This window comes from Episyrphus balteatus, chromosome 1 (assembly GCF_945859705.1).
Source record: "Episyrphus balteatus chromosome 1, idEpiBalt1.1, whole genome shotgun sequence".
Lineage (NCBI taxonomy): Eukaryota > Metazoa > Arthropoda > Insecta > Diptera > Syrphidae > Episyrphus > Episyrphus balteatus.
The window spans coordinates 40,350,955-40,373,481 of NC_079134.1; the positions used below are offsets into that span (position 1 = coordinate 40,350,955).

Genomic DNA, 22,527 nt, shown 5'->3' on the forward strand with positions numbered 1-22,527 from the left:
CCAAAAAGGAACTCCTTCTCTTTGCTATAAAGATACTTTCCTTTTTATCGTTATTATTATTATTATTATTCTTTAGCACACACATACAAACACATATAAATAAAATATAAAAATAAAGAAAAAGAACAAAAAAAAAAGTATCCTAGCGAAAATGGAAAATCCCATCTTCTTCTTTAGTAGAAGAAGTTTTTTTTCCTTTATTTTTCTTTGTTAAGCTAAAATTCTGAAATAGAGAGAGAGAGAGGAAAAATAAGAGAATGGGAAGTCGTTTATCTATCCTTTAAGCGCGGGAGTGTATCTGTGTATATCACCGGCTATAATGGGTTTTATGGAATGGAAATAGTGGCAGTCAAAATCATCAAGGCAATGTTAAGAAAACGAAGACACACAGAGGGCAAGTACAGCAAAAAAAAAATAAAAATAAGAAAAAAAAAAGTTATAAGTAGTAAAAAAGGGTAAGGCAAATAATAAGAGAGAACAGAATTGTTTATAAGCAAATAGCAAACACACCCACATTTCTAATAAACACACGCACACACATACAAATATACACACCAGCAATATAGCAAAGGCTTCACAAAAAGATAAACGACTTTTGTTCTGTGGTGCAACTGAAGGAATTCAATTTGTCAGCAAATGGTGGAAACTTGAAATGAAAGGATGTGGAAGAGATATGGCCGCTGCCATCGCTGCCACCACCGAAGAAGTAGAAGAGGATGTGCTTCCTTTTCCTTTCCAATTTCTCCAACTCTATAATATTCTATGAGGCATGGAATTCTATTTTCTGTGATTTTTTGGGTTTGAAGTGATTTCATTTTTTTTTTTGCTTGTATTTTTTGTCAACGTCGAAAATGTGACTCAGGAGCTGAGAAGATGATACGAATGACAAAATTCCAAAATAGAAAATGGGACAAAATAAAGGACAACAACGATAGAAAAAAAAATATACAGGCTTAGTTTCTCATCTAGATGAGTTTTTTTCATCGTTGGTTTAAGTGATGACATAGTTTCGAAATAGAATAGATCTAAAGTTAGTGAAAGGGGGTGGTGGTGGGGAGTATAGTGGTGTGATGCGTGTTTATAGAATTTCTGCGCCATTAAAAGATATCCTTTTTTAGTTTATTTTTTCTTCTTCGTTTTGTAAATAAATAAGCAAATTTAATTTAAAAATTTTTGTTCGTTCCGAAAAAAAAAGAAAGTGGAGGCAATTTGAACTTTTAGAAAAACTTTTCGGGATATTGGTATTTATTTTCAAACGATCTGGAAAGGAAAAAGGGACATCTATTATAAATTCTATTGTCTGAAATTTAAGTTAGCTTAAAAATAGTGATGAAATATCACGTTTCACGAAAGTCTTAGTATTTTCGCTTTATGAAAAGAAAGCATGCGTTATATCAAATTCAAGAAATGTTTGCTTGTGCAAAAATATTTTATTAAATGGTCCTTTTTTATATGTTTTAGGGGATTTAGTTTTTTAATGTCAAACTTACGTAAAAACTTCAAGGATCATTTGATCCTTAAACAAAATTTGATCTTAATAAATAGGTATAGGTACATGAAATGATAAAAATATACATAAAAAAAAATTAAATGAACGGTTCACATAACAAAATAAAAAACAAAATATGTATTAATTAAAAAAAAAATCAATAAACAAGAAAAAAAAAATAAAAAATAAAAAAAATAAAAAAAAAAAATTAAAAATAAAAAAAATAAAAAAAAAATAAAAAATAAAAAAAAAAATAAAAAATAAAAAAAAAATAAAAAATAAAAAAAAAATAAAAAATTAAAAATTAAAAAATTAAAAAAAAATAAAAAATAAAAAAAAATAAAAATAAAAAAATAAAAATAAAAAAAAAATAAAAAATAAAAAAAAATTAAAAATTAAAAAAAAAAATAAAAAAAAAAAAAATAAATAAATTAATAAATTCAAAAAAAAAAAAAATAATAAAAAAAAATAAAAATAATATAATAAATAAAATAAATAAACAGATAAATTTCGTAACCTTCCGCCTTAATAATTCAATTTTAAGTACTTTAATGCAAAAAAATATAAAAAAAAATTATTTGAGCAAAAAAAAAAAAAAAAATGAATAAATACTGGTTTGTAGTTAGAGAAAAAATTTTCAATTATTTACATCTTTCAAGAGTAAAGACCTAAATTCTGAAGTCTACATACTTAGGTACACATTTTCAGTTCTAAAAACAGTTGTGATTTTTAAAAATTCTTTCTTATGGTTTATCTATAATTAGGAAGTAAATACATGCGACTCAGACACGCTTTTAAAATATTTAATTTCACCCTTTTGTTTATCTTTATTCGTTATTCCCCTCGTAATTTTTTTTTTTTTTTTTTTTTTTTTTTTTTGCAAAAGATTTTTGTTTTCATATCATTCCTTTCCAGATTGAGATTATTTTTTTTTGTTATACTACATGATATACTTCAAATATTTTGTAACAAAAAAGATGTAATAACTTTCGTAGTTCTTCTTCTTTTTTTTTAACTATAATTAACAAACTCCCTTGGTGTGGCTGTAATTTGCAGTTACATCACAAAGACAGGGACTTTATCGACAAGAGCAAAAAAAAAAAACATATAACAAACTAAATATTTATCACACCCTAACGAAACACTTGTTCCTTAGAGAACATTCAAGCATAAAGGACCCTAACGAAAGAAATGAAGGAACCCTGAAGCGACTCCTCTTTTTTTTTATCCTATATCTATAAGTAAAGGGAGGATCCTTCCCATCCCAGTTTTGTTATATAATGTGTTGGGAATTTCCAATTCTCAACTCAACAAAACTAAATAAAAAAAAAAAAAAAAAGAAGAACTTTCCAACTTTACCACTAACTACGTCGAAACTCAACTTGGTCGTGTCCTTATTCATTTTTTGTGCTTTGCTAGCTTGCTTGTATGTATAGTGTTAGTTATTTGTGTATTAGAGATGTTTTCTTATCATTTCTTTCGTGTATAAGGATAGAACAAGTGTCGCCTTAAACTGCGTGTCCCGTTTTTATTTGTGTTTGTGTGTGAGTGTTAAAAGACGTTGACAACACACTTTTTTTTTTTTTATTCCACATAACACAGGACAAACCATTCATGTCCTCGAGGAATGAATAATAGAAGGAAATAGACAAAAAAAGAAAAATAAGAAACGAAAATAGTCGAAACGAGAACGTCTTTGATTAGAGACCACCAACCACCACATTTTATGCCACCAAGAACCGATGATGATGACGAACAACGACATACACGACACGTACAATTATTGAATGTGTACGTGAGGATTCGCAATGAGTATAAGTTCATACCTACACAAAAATATACCCCAACCACCGACAAAGGCAAACAAAAGCGTAAAGCATTTAAATTTAAAAAGAAATATGCAGATTCCAATCGGGAAATGACGTGAAGTGTGGGGTAGCGTTAGTTGGGGATGATGGGTGCTTTTGGGAGGCCTAAATTGAAGAATAAATTTGGATAAAGAATCGGGGCCTACATTTTTATACTCCAGTCTTTCTTTTTATATTCACTTTTTTTTTCTTCTTTTTTGTGCCAAAGTATAAAGAGCTTGTTATTTTCTTTTGCTTTTTTTTTCAATTTTTTCTTCCTTCATTCTTTTTGTTGTTGTTTTATGTCCTTTTTATCACCTATCCCCAATCTATGGACGAAAAAGAAAATTTATATTTGGGGTGTGGTCTAGTTATCTGTTTTAGATATTTCGTATGCACATACATTATGGTGTAGGTACTTTATACTTGCTCAAACAAAAAAGAAAAAAAAAAAACTCGAACACAATTTCTAAATACATAATAATATTGCAGGTGAAATATTAAAGACATGAGAGAATTTTTTAACAACAAAAATGTGTTGAATGTGAATTTTAAATTAAAAAAAAAAAATGGGTATCTACTTAGAATTTTTAATAATAAAAGTTTTAAATTTTATCCTTAAATGATTTTGGCTAAAATTACGAAGAGAAGTACTTAAGTCTACTATTTCTCAATCAATAACCGATAAGTTTGAAGATTTTTCGTTTATTTGTCGCTAATTAGTTGGTGTAACTTCAACAAATTAACGTCAATTAAATTCAATTTTTTCTTCTTCCCAATTTTTTAAGTGACAATGCTAAATCAAAGTACTGAAATGAGCATTTATTTATGAAATATTCAGATTATTTAAAATCCAAACTATAAAATTAATTTTTCCCTAAGTTATAGTAATTCAACGTTATGGATTACTCTAAAACTTAACTATCTTAATTTCTGTATACAAAAGTAGGTGCTTATCTCACTCTTTCTATAGTACAGGAAACAGGGAGCTGAAAATGGGTCATCTGAGAATTTTTGGAAAAGATTTGAATTTGATATTTCATATAAAAAGGTGCATTGAGACGAACATAAAAAAATATTTTTTTTGTCTCAAAAACGTGTGGTTTGGCCGCCATTTTGAAAAATGCGTTTTTGTGATTTTCTCGGCTAGTGTTTATCGTAGAACGGACCAAAAAATATTCAGAAAAGTATATTTTGATTCCTCTGCCAAAAAAAAAGTTAAATTTTTTTGAGCAGTATTATCATTGTACCCAACCTAAATATTGATTTCGTCAGGTTATAACTGAGATAATTTTGGACGTGCAAGAAAACTTAATATACCAAAATGTAGGAAATTTAGAGTTGTATCAATGTTATCATAAGAACTTTTTCGCTCAGATGGACCTACACTAAAAAAAAATGTAAAACTCACGATCATCTCCAAAAATTTTACATGTTTTCGTCAATAACTTTTTATAGAGCAATATTACAAAAAAAAATTCTTAAATAAAAAAGTTTTAGAATACGGTTTTCTACAAAACAAGACAAAAAAATCCGTTCTACGTTAAACAGGAGCCGAGAAAATCACAAAAACGCATTTTTCAAAATGGCGGCCAAACCACACGATTTTGGGACAAAAAAAAATATTTTTTTATGTTTGTCCCAATGCACCTTTTTATATGAAATATCAAATTCAAATCCTTTCCAAAAATTCTCAGATGATTCCCTAATGCCTGTAGTACTACTGGACATGTCCTTTTCTAACTTTGAAATAAAATTTTTTTTGTTCTAATTTTATCTAAGAAATATTCAGCATGTTAAAGATTTATATATGTATATAAAATGATTAGTGATAAGCTTCTTAGTCCTTAATCTTTTATATAAACAATATTGTTGGTCTTAGTGTCAAAACTATTTCGATAAAGGATTAACTTTGTTTTCTGTATGTGTATAAGTTTGTGGTTTTTGTTTTTTGAAAAGTAGTAGTCAAGAAATAATCCAAAGAAAAAAAAATAAACATAAACATTAATCCTGGTGACAGTTTGGTTATTTGTATGGAATTATATCTATAATACTTGAAAGTTGTCATTTATTTTGGGTTATTTTTTGGAATTTTGATTAGAAAAGTTGGGTTTTATAAATATTTAATTATATCTAATTAGTTTTATGAGTTACAATTGATGACAAAAAGTCATTAGTTGTAGAATAAATAATTCTCGTTTTATTCAAATCAATTTTTTATTACTTGAAGCAAATCCTTAACAGATTCTATTTTATAGATCAGCTGTAAAGAATTATTAGAATATATAATGAACGTTTTAAATAAAAGCTCGATGGCTGATGCACATTTATTTTGTGGTAAAAAACAAAACCACAAAGATAATCCTCTTAGGTACCTTCAATTTGGAATATGTTAATATTTAAACTTAAAACCACAAACTACATTTTTAATATTTATTAAATATTTGGTTTAAAAATGAGGCACATATAAATCCTAAATCTACAAAATCTGAAGAAGGAACAGTTAATACCCTTTCACTGAGTTTTTAGCTTGTAATGAACGAATAAATTTCCATTTTTTTACCAAAAGTATCTATTCATGTTGATCTCAATTAGAAAGGCACTAGGCCTTATTACCCTATCATGGTATAATAAGGCCCATTTACAAAGTTTCTTAAAATGTTTTTTTTTTTAATTCTTAAAATGTAATTTAATTTCAGAATTTGTTATACTTTGATTGTTATTTTGATCTATATTTGTAACAGCAATATTATGTAATTTAATAGTTTTTACTTTATTTAAAATTTCCCTAAGCTAGGCCTTATTACCCGCATTAAGCCTATGAAAATTAGATTTGACATTCCATCTTGAAACTCCTATAAGTAATTTTATGACATTTAATGATTGAGTAGAAAAATTACTTTTGTGTGATTTCACCGGGAGAGACTATCCTGTCTTCCTTATTGATGACACTACAATCAATTTCTTCTTTAAATTTACATAAATTTATAATTTTTAATCAAATAAAATCGAAAAGAAGAGGAACAGCACAAGAAAAAACAACAAATTGACAACCACCTGTAGAAAAGCTTAAATTCTCACATCATTCACTTGTCATTGCTGTCATTATCGTCCGCCATTTATATTTTTTTGTACTTCTTTTCCATCTTCGAAAAGACCAAACTTCAAAACTGTTTCCTTCGTTTTTTTTTTTTGTTTCTTTCAATTTATTTCCATAAAATATCAAGTCGATCCTTTCTTCAATGTTTGTTTTGTATGTGTGTGTTTTTGAATTAATTTAAAAGATTTCATCAGCCAGTACAAGCAAAAGCAACAGCAAGCTTGGTGGTGCCAATCTCCTTCTATCCATAATAAGTCAAACGCATTAAGTCCTGAACATGCTCATAAATAAAAAGTTGAGCTTAAAATAACGTTTGGCACGTGATTTGAAATTTAATTCATCAAATGTATGTATATAAAAACAAAAAGAAAAATAGAATAAAAATTGTGTTGTTTATGGGCAATTTCTTTGATCAAAAGTGTCTACAATTCTTAAACTGACACTTTAAACAGGAAAATGAACAAATCTAAATATTTTTTGTAGTTCTGTTTGTTTTGAAATTTTTTTTTTCTGAAATTAATAAATTTATTTTCTCTATAATATTCAAATGACTAATTTTGTTTTTTCTTCTTATCTTTGCAGGTATGTTTGTGGATTACATTTTAAAAGGATTTTCCAACAAAAGTGTGGTAAACAAATTTTTGCAATCGATATGATTTTATTTTTATTTTTTTATTTTTAAGTGTTTTTTGTTTTTAATGTCATTTGTCTCAAAAAAATGAAAGGTAACAAAAATAAAAACAAAAAAACAATTCTGACAAAAGAACTGTCAAAGTGTCAGTTCGTCAAAGTCGTCGTATACCTTCTAGATTTAAGAATTAAATAAAAAAAAATGCAAATGGATGAAGGAAAAAATAAATTCTATATAAAAAAAAAAAAACAAAAAAAGAAGTAAAATATATTTTATTTATATTATTTTTTTTTCTGTCTGATTTTTTAAAATTGAATTCCCTTATCCGACGTCAATAAAATGTCTAATTTTGGAAGGATATTGCTTCTTTGTTGTTATTTTTCTAGTGCGCATTATTTTTTTTTTGCTTACTTCTTGTTTTTTCTATCCAACTCAAATAAATGACGGGCTGTTGTTTATGGATTATGATCATTTTAAAAAATAAAATGAAAAAGACTGAATTAAAAATTCGTTGGCCTAGGGACGTTTTTTTCTGTTTAATTTTATGATTGATGTGAATAGTAAAAAAAAATTAGGAATCTAAAAAGCAATTAAATAAAAATGAACAAAGGTGCTCCGAAACTGTTTGTAAATTATTTTATTTTTTATCGAATTGGATTCTCAAAAGATTTATGACCAAAAAATTCTTAATCTTTGAGCAGAAAAACTGTTTTTTGATGAAGTATTTATAACAATAAGAATGAACTTGAATCAAGAATTAGAACCTTTTAAAAGCTTGTCTATGCACTGCTGTTAAAAAACATCATAATTAAAGTTATTCTCATTACCATATTACAATTTGTTTAGAAATCGCTTTCAAAATAAAATTATTCATACCAATTTTGCAACTATGACAAATTAAAGCCAAGCAACATTTTCTTAATGACATTTATTTTTTAACCTGTTCAAATTTTGGAAGGGCATTTTAATGAAATAAGATATAGGGCTTTTATTAATGTATATTTGTGTTTTTATAAGAATAAACCTTAATTTGTCATGATTAGCTGCAGACAGTCCACATTAAACTAACGGGTAATATAATAGTTAATACTAATTTAAATATTTTGAAATAATTTATTCAAATCTTATATCTGAGTAGTAATGGTCTTAAGCTTTAAACAAAAAAATTAAGAAATTTTGTTCTTGATTGAATGAATGAAAATGGAAGAAGGAGAGATACAAACAAAAAAATGCATTGTTTTGGAATGTCTCTCAATTACAAAACAAATCCAAACGGATTGAGAACAAGAGTGTAATAAACATTTTATTAACAAATTAGAGTTTGTGAGAAATTATATTTCCAAGTGCCCAGATATAAATCAGTCGATAACCGGCATATATTAAATTTGAAATGTTATTATTTTAGTTTCAAGACTAGATTTCTTATTTTTTCATTTTAAACACCTTAACAATTTATTTTGCATTTGAACATAATTTTTTTGTTAAAGAATTATGTTTTGATAAAAAATATAAAACAGAAATTTAAATTAGTTGAATAATTTATCATGGATTTTTTTAATTTATTTTACTTCAAACGAAAACGTCAAAATCTTATAGCCTGTAAACTTTTTAAACGCTTATTTCTTAGCACACATATCTAAGCTATCGTCACGGGTGGGACAAATAATTGAATAAAATGAACATAGACTGTCATAACATCAAGGGTACCTATAATTTGTACAGTAAAATTAAACTTGTAAAGAAAACTGTGCCCAATTTTTGAAAATAGACAAGGTATTTTCTTTTGTCACGGGTGGGACAAAAAGTGAGGAACTCTACATTTCCCACAGAAAACAATCATAGCTTCTATTACAAAAAGCTAACTAATATTAAAGTTGTTTTTATATTAAAAAATTGAGTTATTAATGCCACGGCCTGAACTACTTGTCACGGGGGAGACACGTGCAAATTCGAAATAAAATCTCAAAAGCATATAGGTAATGTAAATAATTAAAATATTATTTATTATAAATAAATGAGGCTACACATTTGTAATCTGAGTCATTCAAATAATAAAATGATTATAATTTTTGTCTGTGTTCGAACATATCGAGCCCTTTCCGTGAATTTATTGTAAGCGTTAAAGAAGTCGTGAATTATGGACAATGTTTAATTGTATAATATTTAAATATTCCGAACAAATAGGAAAAACTTTGTTTTATTAATTTTATCAGTTCAAATTAATTAAATAACGAAAGGACGAAAAATGCTCAAAATGTAAACAAAATTAAACCAAAATAACACATATCACTACCCGTGATTTTTTAAATTTATTATTAAAACGAAAAGTTTTTCCTGGTTTTTGTTGTATCTAAAGGTGAAGAAAAACTGGGCATCTGTAAAACAATAGAATTGTGATATCTTACTCGAAAATAATAATTTTTTATGTCACGCCCGTAACGCAACTAAATTAGATAAAAAGTACCATGCATTTTACTCTAGGACAAATTAAGCAATTATCAAATTAAGAACTGCCCTTATCTATAGTATATTTATACTTAAAATTGTATTTTATTTTTGTCATAACTTATAACAACGGTCACGATTCGCGTACGTATTCCTTATGACAAAAAAAAATTGCATTAAAAAACATTAGTTTGTATTTTTCCGCTGTGAAAGTACATTTAGATTGGGCTATATTGTTATTAAAAAAGTTTAATTGAATAACATAAAAAGGAGGTGGTGTGACATGTGATTGTCACTATCAAAAAATATATTATAAAATGAGAATGAGGTGATTGAACTAGGTGATATAATTTTTAAAAAAACCTTTTTAATTAAGTTATCAATCAGATTATAAATAAATTTCATTTGACAAATAGTTTTTTTTTTCATTCCCAAAATAAAATCTTGCACAAATGGATCATTATTATAATTTAATCACACTGAATACGAGTGTCTTTCAAATTGTCATTTAAAACCACTGTATTTTTTACGACGACAAAAACTTCAATGGTGTTAAATTACTTCTTGATGAATCAGAACTCTTAGACATTTTTTCTTATATAATCAAAAAAAAAAAGCATATAATATTTATCTATTAAATTCAGCTGTACAAAGTGTGTCACAAAGATAACAATAAAAAAAACATTTACTGTATCTATACAATATCTTAGACAGCAAATTCAATTGGAAAAATACACCTACAATGAAAAAGCTTAAAACGAATATAAAATTTGTATACTTACACACGAATATACTCGTTATCAAATCTAACATTTCATTTTGATAAGATAAGATATGGAATCAAATCAAGTCTGATGTGTCTTTTGATCATAATGCAAAGTATATCTCTCTAACATACAAACACATCTCCATTAAATTATAATTTTTTTTTTTTTGTATACATTTTGTGTGTGTTTTTATATGTACGTAGATGTTGGAAATTGTATGTGCCTACTGCGATTCATAAATTGAAAGTATTTACTTTTTTTTTTACAGTAAGTTCCATTTAATCAAACCCATTTACAATTTTGTTTATAATGCGGAATTGCAAAAGAACTGCTAAAATGTCAAAAAAGTTGGATTTTTTGAATCAAAATCCACGAAATCTCTTTCAAAAATCAATACATAATATGGCTCCTCAAAGTCACCGCGGTAGACTGGTCACACCCGTTACAGAAAATCTTTAGAGATTATGGTGTCATAAGAAAAATTAACAAAATATAATTTCAAAAACATATTAATACGGAGCAAAAAGATCACCTAAAAACAAGCGGATTCCATATAAATAAATTAATCGAATTTCTGCATGTTTTTTTTTTGTCAAGATGATTTCCTTTTTAAGCGGAAAAATCTTCTTGATTTCTTGAATGCGCAAATTTAAAAGAAATCCACTTATTTTAAGCGGAAATCGTATTGTTTTAAGCGGGTAAACAAATAATTAGGTAATTAAAGCTATCTAATACTTTTTTTTGCACAAATCAAGAACAAAAAATTAAGTTAATATGTCACATGTCACACCCGTTTCAAAAGAAAACACTAAAGTCAAAATCTGTTTTATATTACGTTAAAATATTTTTTCAGTAGGTCAAATTGATAAGACCACACTGTGCGTTTTATACTTTAACGTGACAAGATTTTGCGTATCTAAAGTATGTTGACTCAATAAATATGCTTCCTACAAAAAATATGTGTTACTAAGGGATATCCATATGTCAAAAGAAAATTGATTTTCGTGTCACTTTTATACATTTTTTTTTTGTAGATATTATTTTGTTTATTATTGATATTTGTCAAATGAATACAAAATGTACATACCTAGTCTTGTAAATAATTTCGAAACTAACTGAATAATTCAAAACACGTGGTTAGTTTCCTATATTCAATAATATGTAATTATTAAAAAAAAAAAAAAAAAAAAAACTATTGACAAAGCCCTTATCTTGGCAGTCAGTCGTGTAAAATTTGTATAATGCTGTATGTTTTTGAGGGGCGTTTTTTTTTTGTATTTTTTCCTTTATTTTTTTCATAAAAGATAATATTTGTCTCATTTTGTGTTTCAAGTGGTTGGGATTAATTTGCATAACCTTAACATGAAAGGCTGAAATGTTTGTTGCTTTTAAAAGCTATAACTTAATGAATAAATTGAAGGTCATTTGAGTCATATTTTTTGAAGGAATCATGTTTTGTTTGTTATTTGTTCTTTTATTTGAACAAATGTCATTGTTTTTTTTTTGTTTAGTTGTAATAACCTTAAATATTAGAAATATTTCATTGAAATGGTTTCTCAATAAGCTTTTTTTTTGAGACCTTATACAAAAATTTTAGTTAAAAATTAATTAAATTAAATAAAACTCAATAAATAACTACATGTGTGAATTTATTAAACAATTAAATCCATTACAAACAAATTTAAATAGTGAAAATCCTTTTCATACATAAATTTTCCTGTAACGCGTTATGCTTTTGTTTAAATCTTAGGCTTAGCAAAAAAAAAAAAATGAAAAAAATAATGCAATAAATCTATAATTTATGTGCACCACCGCATTTCAATATTAAAATAAACCCCCTTGCCAACATTGATTTAATTTAATTTAACTCTGTGACAGTTGGTGCGTTACGTATACACAAGTATCTACAAAACATTGTTGGATTAAAAACTTCTTTCAAACGAAGATTACTACTGTTGTGGTAATGTGATTTATTCATAAATTGTATATATAAATGTCTGCATATACAATTGACAAGTTGATATTATTTATTTCCTTCTTATATTTTATTTTTCATTTTTCATTCCTACCTACATTTTATTCATGGGTATAAATCCCCTTTAAAACGTCGCCGCCATGCGTCGTCGTCCGGTGCGCGTGTCGTTTCTATAAAACAAAGTTCCACGCAATGAACAAACCGCATGTCACCCTACAGTGTTTCCGGTTCCGAAATAGTAATTATTATTATTTTTTATTAAAAAAAAAAAAAAAACAACCATTCATTCAACCAAACCACTACAATAACATACATACCTACAAAAAAAAAGTAAATTGAAAAATGAAAAATAATAAAAAAAAATATGCAATTAATCTACAGTATATACAGTTTGTTGACTGAAAAAAAGTCTTTTATTTACTTAGGTACACCAACCAACATACAATCGATTATGTCACTACCAACCTGCCACACACAAAAATTGAGAATAAATAAATTAAAAATTATTTTTTTTTTATTTGGAAAAAATATACATAAATGCATGTTGTTGGTAGGTACGTGATAATCAATTAGAAGCTTTTTTAAATGTTTAATTTAACACGACAGGCAATTCAATTATGTATTATATTAATTATTTAAAAAATAATAATCATAAATTATTACTTTATTTTTAAATTGTAATAGAATTTTATATTAAGCAAATGAGTTATTACACTGCATTACAATTACCATAATCAGTTTTTGAAAACTCGACTAATAAAAGTATATATACATATTTTTTATTATTATTTAAAATTGTTTTAATTCAAATTAAAAACATTTTTCGATTTAATGAGATTTTTGTACATGTGAGATCATTCAAATAAAAACAAAAAACAAAGTCTTTTCTTTTCGAAAAAAAAAAAACAGACAGGAAAATAAGTCAATACTTTTTATTGTGTTACTCAAAATACTTTCTGGCTACTTTGAAGTAGGGTTTGTAGAACCACTGTAGTATTCTTTTTTTCAATTACAGGGTTTAAACGTTTTATTTAAGACATATTTACCCTTCCAGACTTGGGGGGAAATGCCTAGGTTGCAGAGGCTGGATTTGAACTCAGAATTTCCGCCTTACAATGGTGCATTTCGTATAAAATAATAAAAATACATAAAACAATGTTCAATAAAACTGAATATTTGAACCAAAATTAGTTTCTGATAGATTTTAATATTCTTAATTCGAATCCCAATTAAAAAAATATATAAACCTAGGTATTGACGTTTCGAAGATAAAAAATCATCTTGAAGTTCTTATATCTCAAAAAATTGAAACATCCTATATGAAAAATCATGGGGTTTTTTTTTCCAAAAAAAGGGTTTTAATATTTTTCTATTTTAGTTTTTAACCTAATGTTATATAGCATTTTTGATTTCGGTTTTAAACTTAGGATATTTAAATTTTATAAAAAAAAAAAAAACTATAAAAAAGTGATAAAAAGTAGTTTTCTTCGTTCCTTCAATTTGTTTGCTATTTTATAGAAATATCTTTAAGCTAATTGTAAAAATAAACAATTTCAGCCATTTTCAAAGCTAAATTCTGCTCATTACTTGAACTAAATTTGCACATGTAAAGTAAAGAAGTCCGAAAAATTTTTCTCTCTACAGACTTTATTTAATATAAATTTAGTTTGGTTTTGTCGCTCTTTACCCTTTTAATAACTGTTTTCTTCGACTTGGATAATCATTTTAAAATGTTGGATAACTGTAAATGTAAAATTAGAGTTAAAATAAACTTAACCTTTTGAATCTTAACTTTCGTTGTAATTTTGATATTTTTAACTAAATTTCATAAATGCATTTTTCCAAAAGGATAATTCTTTAATGTCAGGGTTATATTAAAAAAATTCCAAATTTTTGATCGAGTAAGAATATGCTCTTGATTTGTTTACATTTGGGATAAAATTAATAGCATTTTTGGAGAAAACATATTTTTAGTTTTATCAGCCTTTTCCTACTTATTTAAAAATTTTTTTTCGCATTTTTGAAGAAAAATTGTTCGACAACTTCAGATCAAAAATCAATATATGTATTCCACTTTAAATTACAATTTCACTGAACTTATCAAACAAAAATCCAATTTTTACTTGCGATATAGGTACTATATATCAAGTTATGCATTCGTACAAAAAAAAAAAAAAGTTGAGATAACATTTTTCCATGACATTACGATGGTAGACAATGCCAAAAAAGTGGGTCCCGGAAGTCCGTCTGTCTGTCTGTATAAGGAGCTACAGCCTTAACGCATGGATCGATTAATGTCAAACTTGGTATGTAGCGTTATTTGGCGACTCTCCAGAGGGATTTTTGGAATTAATTTTTTTGGACCAAAAATAACGGTACTTGTCATATACCGATTTTAGTAAAATTGAAATATCTCGAAAACGGCTCCAACGATTTTGTTTAAAAAATTCAGATGTAAGTTTTAAGCTAAGATCTATCTTTCAATGAAAATATTTTTTTTTTGAAAATCATTATTAACGGTACCTGCCATAGAACCGTTTTTTTTTTCAAATCCGATTATCTCCGAAACTGCTTATTCGATTTCAACGAAACTTTTTGTGAAGAAGCATTTTTATAATATGAATATAAACCAAAAATAAAATTTCAAAAAAAAAATAATTTTTGGATTTTTAAAAAAATTTTGAAAATTTTTTTTTTGAAAAATCAAATTTTTGAAAGCGGGACATTGAATTTTTTTGAAATTTTGTTTTTAGATGTTGATTAGTGATTTATACAAAATCGCATACCAATTTTATTTTAAAACTTTTTTTCCAAAAAATTATTTATAAAAAATTAGTTTTTTAAAAAACGGCTCTAACGATTTTGAAAATTTTATTTCTAAAAATGCATGTTAATATATCAATCAAAACTGCATACTTGTTTTGGAGGGCAATTTAATTTCAGATTTAATTTAATTTTTTTTTTAAAACGAATTTTATTTTTTTTTCCCTATTTCTATATAAAAAGTCTTAAAAATTTAAGCAACTTAAACCCTTAGAGCAAGTTCGTGCGACCCAGTCGTGCATTTTATTATTTTTTTTTTTGAAATGATAAAATATGTAAAAATAAGTTCAAAGAAAAGCTTTGAATTTATTAATTATTCTCCTAAATTTCTAAAACTAACACAAACTTGCGTGAGCAGTATTTTGGGATAAACAAAAATTAAGCTAAGTTTCACTTAACTTTTGCATGATATCTCGAAAATTATATATCACTTGCATGCAATAAGTGCAAAAAGGACTAATTGGTTGGTTGATCAAAAGTTAAAATTTTAATTTCACAATTAGTTTTTTTTTTTGGTAATCTAGATCCAACGTTAACGTAAATATTGAACAAAAATATAATTCTTGTTTCTTTTAAATATTATTAAATTTCACAAAAAATCGGTTTCATGATTTTTTTTTCGCATCCTTAATTGTTTTTAAAATACCTTTTAATCCGCTTGTTAGATAAAAATTTATGATACCCATATCTAATTGTGTTTTTTTTTTTTCTAATTTGAATTCTTCAAAAAAAAAGAAGGGTCTAATTCATTTTTCAAAAATAATTGTTTTTTCCTTAAAAAAAAAAAGTAATTGCCTTTTTGCTTCTCATTATTCTGCTATATATGACTTTTTTAAATTCCTTTTTGTGCTCTACCCTTAAAGTACCTACTTGTCGAATAATTAACGATGAGAGGTTTTGTCCGGCTAATGAAAAAAAAAAAAATGTACAAAAAAATAAAATATTTAACTATGCATATATTCCATCTTTTATGTTAATACTTTGAAGCCCATTTAAACTTCATAATCTCAATCCCAAATGTTTCTTTCAACCCTCCCTCCCTCCACCCCCTAACTAACACCCTTTTAGGGCAAGGCAATCTAACAAAAAAGGTTTCCCATAGATACCTACTAGCTTTTCGTTTTTCATTTTCATGCATATGTATGTGTAAAGTACAGTGTTGTACATGAACACGTCTATTTAATGACTATGATGGTAAAATCTAATTAGTAATTTTTTACCCTCTCTCTTTTTCTATTTTCACATTTAATATTCTCATACGGTAATGCCTGACCCCCCATATAATATATTTGAATTATTAATTTTATTTTTTTTTTTTGTTCGTAGTTGTTGTTGCTTTTTGAATCCTCTACAATAAAGAGTGTGCGTCCGAGAGCCGCCAATGTACCATCAAATCATCCGCACTACCAACGTCTCTGTCACCAGAATTAACCGCAATTCCACGCCATAGTTGTCGCAGTCCTCCTCAATCCTCCTCAATCCACATCCACATGCTGCTGCTGCCTCAAGAATAAATAATTATTCTGCGTTGATATAATTAGCATAATTCTTCTATTAAATACTAAATAGTATGTCTCTAAAGTAAATGTGTGTATCTATCTACTATATTAGATATGCCTTGGCATAGAATGTATCTATAAACTAGTATCTGTCTAGTGAGCGAGCAGAACATTTCATACATTATGAGTAGTTTTTCGAGGACATGCAGCAGCAGCAGAATTATATTTTTTTTCACCCCACACTGAGTTTGTTGTTGTTGGGTGATACATGTGAAGGGAGAGTAATTTTATATTTTATTTTATTTTTTTTTTTGTTCTAATGACTGAAGGTGGCAACGCAAGCGGGAAGCCGGCTTAAGGTGTCGCGCTGTCGCTTGTCGCATGACCTGACTTTTCCGTCATTCAAAAAAATTACAAAAAAAAACTTGCTGACTGAGTAGAATGTTATGTTTTTTGTTCTTTTTTTTATTTTATTTTGTTGTCTTTTTTTTTTGTATTAATTCTTGTTTGCATACAATAAAAGGTGGGCATATATCTACATACAATAATAAAAAAAACAACAACAAAAAATAAATTGTATCTTTTTTCTGTTGGGTGTAATGTTGTTTCAAGTTTGTTTGGTTTTGATGGTGGATGTGAGAATATAATGTTTGTGAGCCTACGTCAATGGCGACAGTAACGTTGTAGGTTGTTCATGTAACAATATTCTTGTATAATAAAAGGCGATTGTATCCGTGCAAACTAAACAACAACAATTAAAATGAAAAAAGAAAGAAAGACAAAAAAAAAAAAACAACACATATGAGTTATTGTTGAGGAGTAAACTAACAAAATTACTTATTACATACCTTTTGAACAACACTCCTTGTGACGTAGGCACACTACTTTTTTGATTTTTTATTTTTCTTTCTTATGATATTTTGAATTTCAAAACTTTCTATACTTTTCAGAGCAATGAATTTAACCGTGCAGAAGTGAAAAAAAGGCGCCAACATTTTATTGTTAAAAACTGGCTTAAGACCTCTAAAAGAGAATTAACTGATTGGGTTCCTTTCCTTTTCTCTAAAAAGAAGTAAGCTTCATCAATGTCAGCTGAACAAAAATCATTTAGGACCCTAAAATGGAAATTCTGAAATAAAGGAAGGAACTTTTTTCTGTTAATCTGGTGTGTTACCTATGAATGAGAACTCAGAGAGATTTCAATTGTTTTCTTTTGTCCAAGCGAAGGCTAATAATTTCCAATAGAAAAGGTAATAATTAATTTGTCCACATTAAGGGGGGAAAACCCTCTGGAATTTTGTAATTTTTGCATTATTATTTTTTTCCCTAAAAAATTAATTTATTAGCCGAATATTTTATTGGTCTTAGCCTTGAATGAAGCCTCAAAAGACCCCAGATAGTCCCGAAACCCATGCGTTCCGAACCTACCACAGTACAAAAACGAAAACTATTAACACATTTTTCTCGAAACACATTTTTTTCCGCGCCGTGCAACGTAACTCAAAAACTAATGAAGCTATCGACATGAAATTTGAAGCAAATTACTCCTTGAATCATTGGCCATTGCATGAACCTAAAAGTTGAATATAATTTGTACAGTAAATATTTTTTTAACTACTTCTTTGTAAGAAAAACACCTTTTTTTTTTTTATTTCTAATTTTTATTTTTCATTTAAAAAAAATAATTTTAGGTTCATGCAATGCGTATTAATATCATCTAACGGAAAAAAATTTCCCTTTTGATATAAGATGGTTTCCTGGACCTGTGCGTTGCACGGCGCAAACTAGAGGCACCAACTTTGAAGGGCTCTAGAGCCGCCATTTTGTTATTTTTTGATTTGAAAAAATTTTTATCAATACTTAATAATGTCAGTAATATCTTGTTCTTTTAAAAATTTTAATAAGTGCTTTCAGTTTTTCATAAAAAATTATTGAAAAAGCTGTCGTCCAGAGGGTTTTCCCCCCTTAAACGTTTTTTTCTGTGTTGTTAATTTTCAAGAACAATGAAAATTCGCCTAAGACCTCAAAAGCAAGGATTCATAGTGTTCGAACCGATATGGTTCTTTTGTTTAGGATTTTTTAAAAAGTCATTTATTTTAAACGTCAAAAAGAACCTTAAATATAAACTTAAGGGGCATCAAACTATTCGTTTTTATGTGAACTTAAAAGTTGTCTTGGAGCCCTTATCGAAAACCTGAAAACCTTATTTTTTCAGGAAAAAAATCCTTTTTGTACCCTAAGTTAAGCAAAAAGCATCTATCCAAAAACAAGAATTCAGTTTGAGACCTGTTAAAGCAATACGAACAAATTATAAATCCATTAAATTCTGTGTTCATACGCTCCATAGGACCCAGCCATCTTTGCCGTGGAATTATCAGTTTTCTGACCAGCTTGATGTCGCTGAACGGACCGAATAGCTTGTGGTCGTATCTTCTCCTCCACTCTTCACCGTAACACACTAATCCGAATTTGGCAAGCTTGTCGATAATGCCAAGAAACTCGCTTACATCCCAAAAGCCTATTTTTCGTCAAAGTTTCATCCAAAATTCACACCCAAAAGGCTTCATATGACATTCGCTCTTCAAGTTAAACAGACTTTCTTATTAACCCCTGCAACTACAATGCGTTACGTAACGAGTTCTGATCGTAAGATCGCTAAAAACTTTTGAATTTAACTCCTTTTTTCTAAAAACTTGAATACTTGAGAGCACTCAAAAGTACATAAAAATAGTACTTAAAAGTCCATGACAGTGGATGCTGGAGTCCAAAAGAACTCATTCACTCACGGTAAAATAAGTTTTGTGGTTTTCGTTACGAAACTTTACTTGTAAAAAATAATCGTTTCGTGCATTTCTCACTGATAACCGAAATTTTGTACTTTCCTTCCTTATTACTTTTTAATACTTTTTACTAATCTGTTTTTGACCATTTAATTATCAATTAAGTTGCAGTCTAGTTCCATTTTTTTTAGTGCAATATCATTACAGTTAGCACATCTGTCAAATGTGTTATAGCCTTAACACAAAGGACTTACATCTGAATGCATTCATAAGAAGAGTTTAAAAATTTTCATTTATTTTGTTTGATTTATGTTCCTTTTTTATAGAATATTTTAACAAAAAAAGTAGTAAACGCAATTTTGGAAATCTTTAATATTTATAAAGTGAAAGTGCACTTTGTCAAGACTGTAAATTCCCTTTTTTTTTTTTTTTTGTTTGACACATCTCATTTATTCCGAAAGGGAAATTTATTGTTTTGTTGTTCGCCTAATTTATATGTAATATTCAATGCGGCCATGTTTGCTTACATTTTTTTTTTTTGCTTTAATTGTATAGATATGGTGGGTGGGTGGTTGGTGAGTGGTGAAGCGAGTTATAACGCCAGCTGTCATTCAATCACCTAGTTTACATCACAAACACACAATAAGTTACAGGAAAAACAACATACAAACATACCTACACGACTGTCAATTGTATACCTACAGTCGTTGTCAGTCATCAAGTAATAACTGCATCTAACTCATATGTATACATACTCGCAGATATATGAATAATGGCATTTACATAAATGCCATGCATCAGCACATAAGCTCTAAAGTCTAAAGTATAAAGTATCCAATGTATCCATCCGCACACACAGCTGAACTCTCATAATGAATGATGCAAAGAGATACAAAAATCTAAATGTGCATATTTTACGTAGGAAAGATGAGAATATATACAAAGTATAAAGTTTATATAGATCTCTGGTGTATAAGAGATGGATGGTGTGTGATTTTTTTTTCTTTTTCGTTTCAGTCTCTTTTGTTTTTTGTATAAGGCAAATGTGGCAATCATATGGGCCATGTTGCCAGACTTTTCGTTTATCTTTTTTTTTTTTTTTTCTTTTTCCTTTTCTGTGTAATCAAGTACACACATCACACATCTCTATCTTCTCTGTCTATCTCTTCTTTTCGTATATTTATTAGTGAATCAACTACTTTGTGGGATTTGATGTGCACTTAAGTGACTTCCTTGTGACTGACTGCCTTATGAATTGTTGATTATGATGAGAGGTTCGTTACTGCTGAACTCAACTCGTCGTATAACTATACGAGTATTATATGCAACAGAGAAAGGTTATAAAAGAAAGGAAGCAAAGTGTATTTATCTTCTTTTTTTTATTTTCATGTATAGATGATACGCTTATGTATTACATATTGAAAGATATTTTTAGATTCTTAATATACATTATGTATCTATCTTGTAACAGATGACTTTACTAAAAAAAAATACAAAGTTCAATGTGTTTTTGTCCATTAAGTAGATATGTTTCTATGTGTGTATATAAATAAGTTTGTAGGAAGGTTATATATGAAGACTTACATAAATTGGTAAATGTTTATATTTATATATGTCAAATAAATTGATGGATTGAAATACCTATTAAAAAGATATAATTAATTAATGGGAAAGGACATCGTGTGTTGTGGTGTCAAGTGCAAGTTGATGAACAGTCAATTAGTTGAATACAATGGCTTTGAAAATGAAAAAAAAAAAAAAGAAGTGGCACTCTTTTTAAAAATTAATTTAGTTTTAACATTTTTACACGGAGAATGAATTTGAACTCGGAACAAATAGAGTGTAAATTATATTGATGGAATATATGCGTGCTGTTTTTCTTTTTTTTTTTGCTGAAAAGACTTCCTGCTTGAAAAAAATTCTACACAATTCCAGAAGCAGACACGTAAAAGAGTTGCTGGGGTACCACAAGGTAGTGTTTTGGGTCCAATTTGCTTTACTTTTTCTTTACATAGGATGTTAGACAAATAGGAAACACTGTTCTATCAAATTTTCATTTCAAATTCGACAATTTTGGTTTTTTTTTATACTTTATACATCCATCGTTTAAAAAAATTATATCATCGCCGTAAAGCAAAATTGTTCTAAATCACAAAAAGCAAATTTTACAGGGGACGATTTTTAAATTTCTAATTGGTATAAAGCGACAATTTTCTGCTCGTTTGCCATTCAAGTTATGTTTTGTATAAAGTTTGTTCTTTGCTCTTAAATAAAATATACAAGTTTACCTCATGAGTAGGTGCAGACTATTTTTAAATATTTTATAAAACTAAAAACCCAAAATTGGACATAGAACAATTCCTATACAAGTACATTTTTTTCTTAAATAAAACTTAGAACAAAATATGATGGGACTGAGAACAATCAAGAATACTCGGGCTCATTTTCAATATTATCTGCGGAATAAAATTTTTTGACAAAAACGTTTTTCAAATTCGGAAAGAGCCCCCTCAAATAAGTAAAACTGCATCATTAAGTCATTTTCGGTAAAAAGTGGATTTAGAACAATTTTGCTTTACGCCGACGATATATAAAATAAAATATTTTGCAGGATGTAAAATGTTGAACCTTAAATTAACCATTTACAATCTAGAATAATAGTTCAATTTGACGTACGTACGTAATACTTCTATCTACTGCGATTTCAATAAAAGTTGGTATTCAGTTTATATTAGACCGAAGTAACTTTTTTCGAACAGCAACAATTCCCAATTTTTTTTGCAAATAGTCTCAAATTCTACCTTCTCTCTTGGTCCCTTCTTTTTCTAACTTGCCAGTTGTCATGATCTCAAATGGAAGTCCAAATCTTCCACTTTTTTGCCAAAGTGGACCTTTTCGTTTGTATTTTTCCATATCTGATACTAACTCAACGATGAAAATTGTTTTCCCAGGAGTTTTTGTTCATAAAGGTACCAACTAATAGAATCCGTCGCATCCGTTACGTCGCCAAATTCAATTGAGAAATGGATTAAATACACAAGTTGTCATTTATAAGAAGCGTACACCGTCATTTCGGGAACGCTTGTTTTGGGATATATTTCCGTGAACGCTTTTAGACTAAGAAATAATGTAGTTTCACCGAAATAATTCTGCCTGATTTTTATATTTTCA

General features: G+C 27.7%; 1 protein-coding gene across 7 annotated transcripts in view; it reads left to right on the forward strand.

Moving 5' to 3' along the window:
- Positions 1-22,527, forward strand: part of LOC129921295 (protein split ends) — a 176,628-nt gene that overhangs the window by 47,302 nt on the left and 106,799 nt on the right. The gene's annotated exons all lie outside the window — the stretch shown is intronic.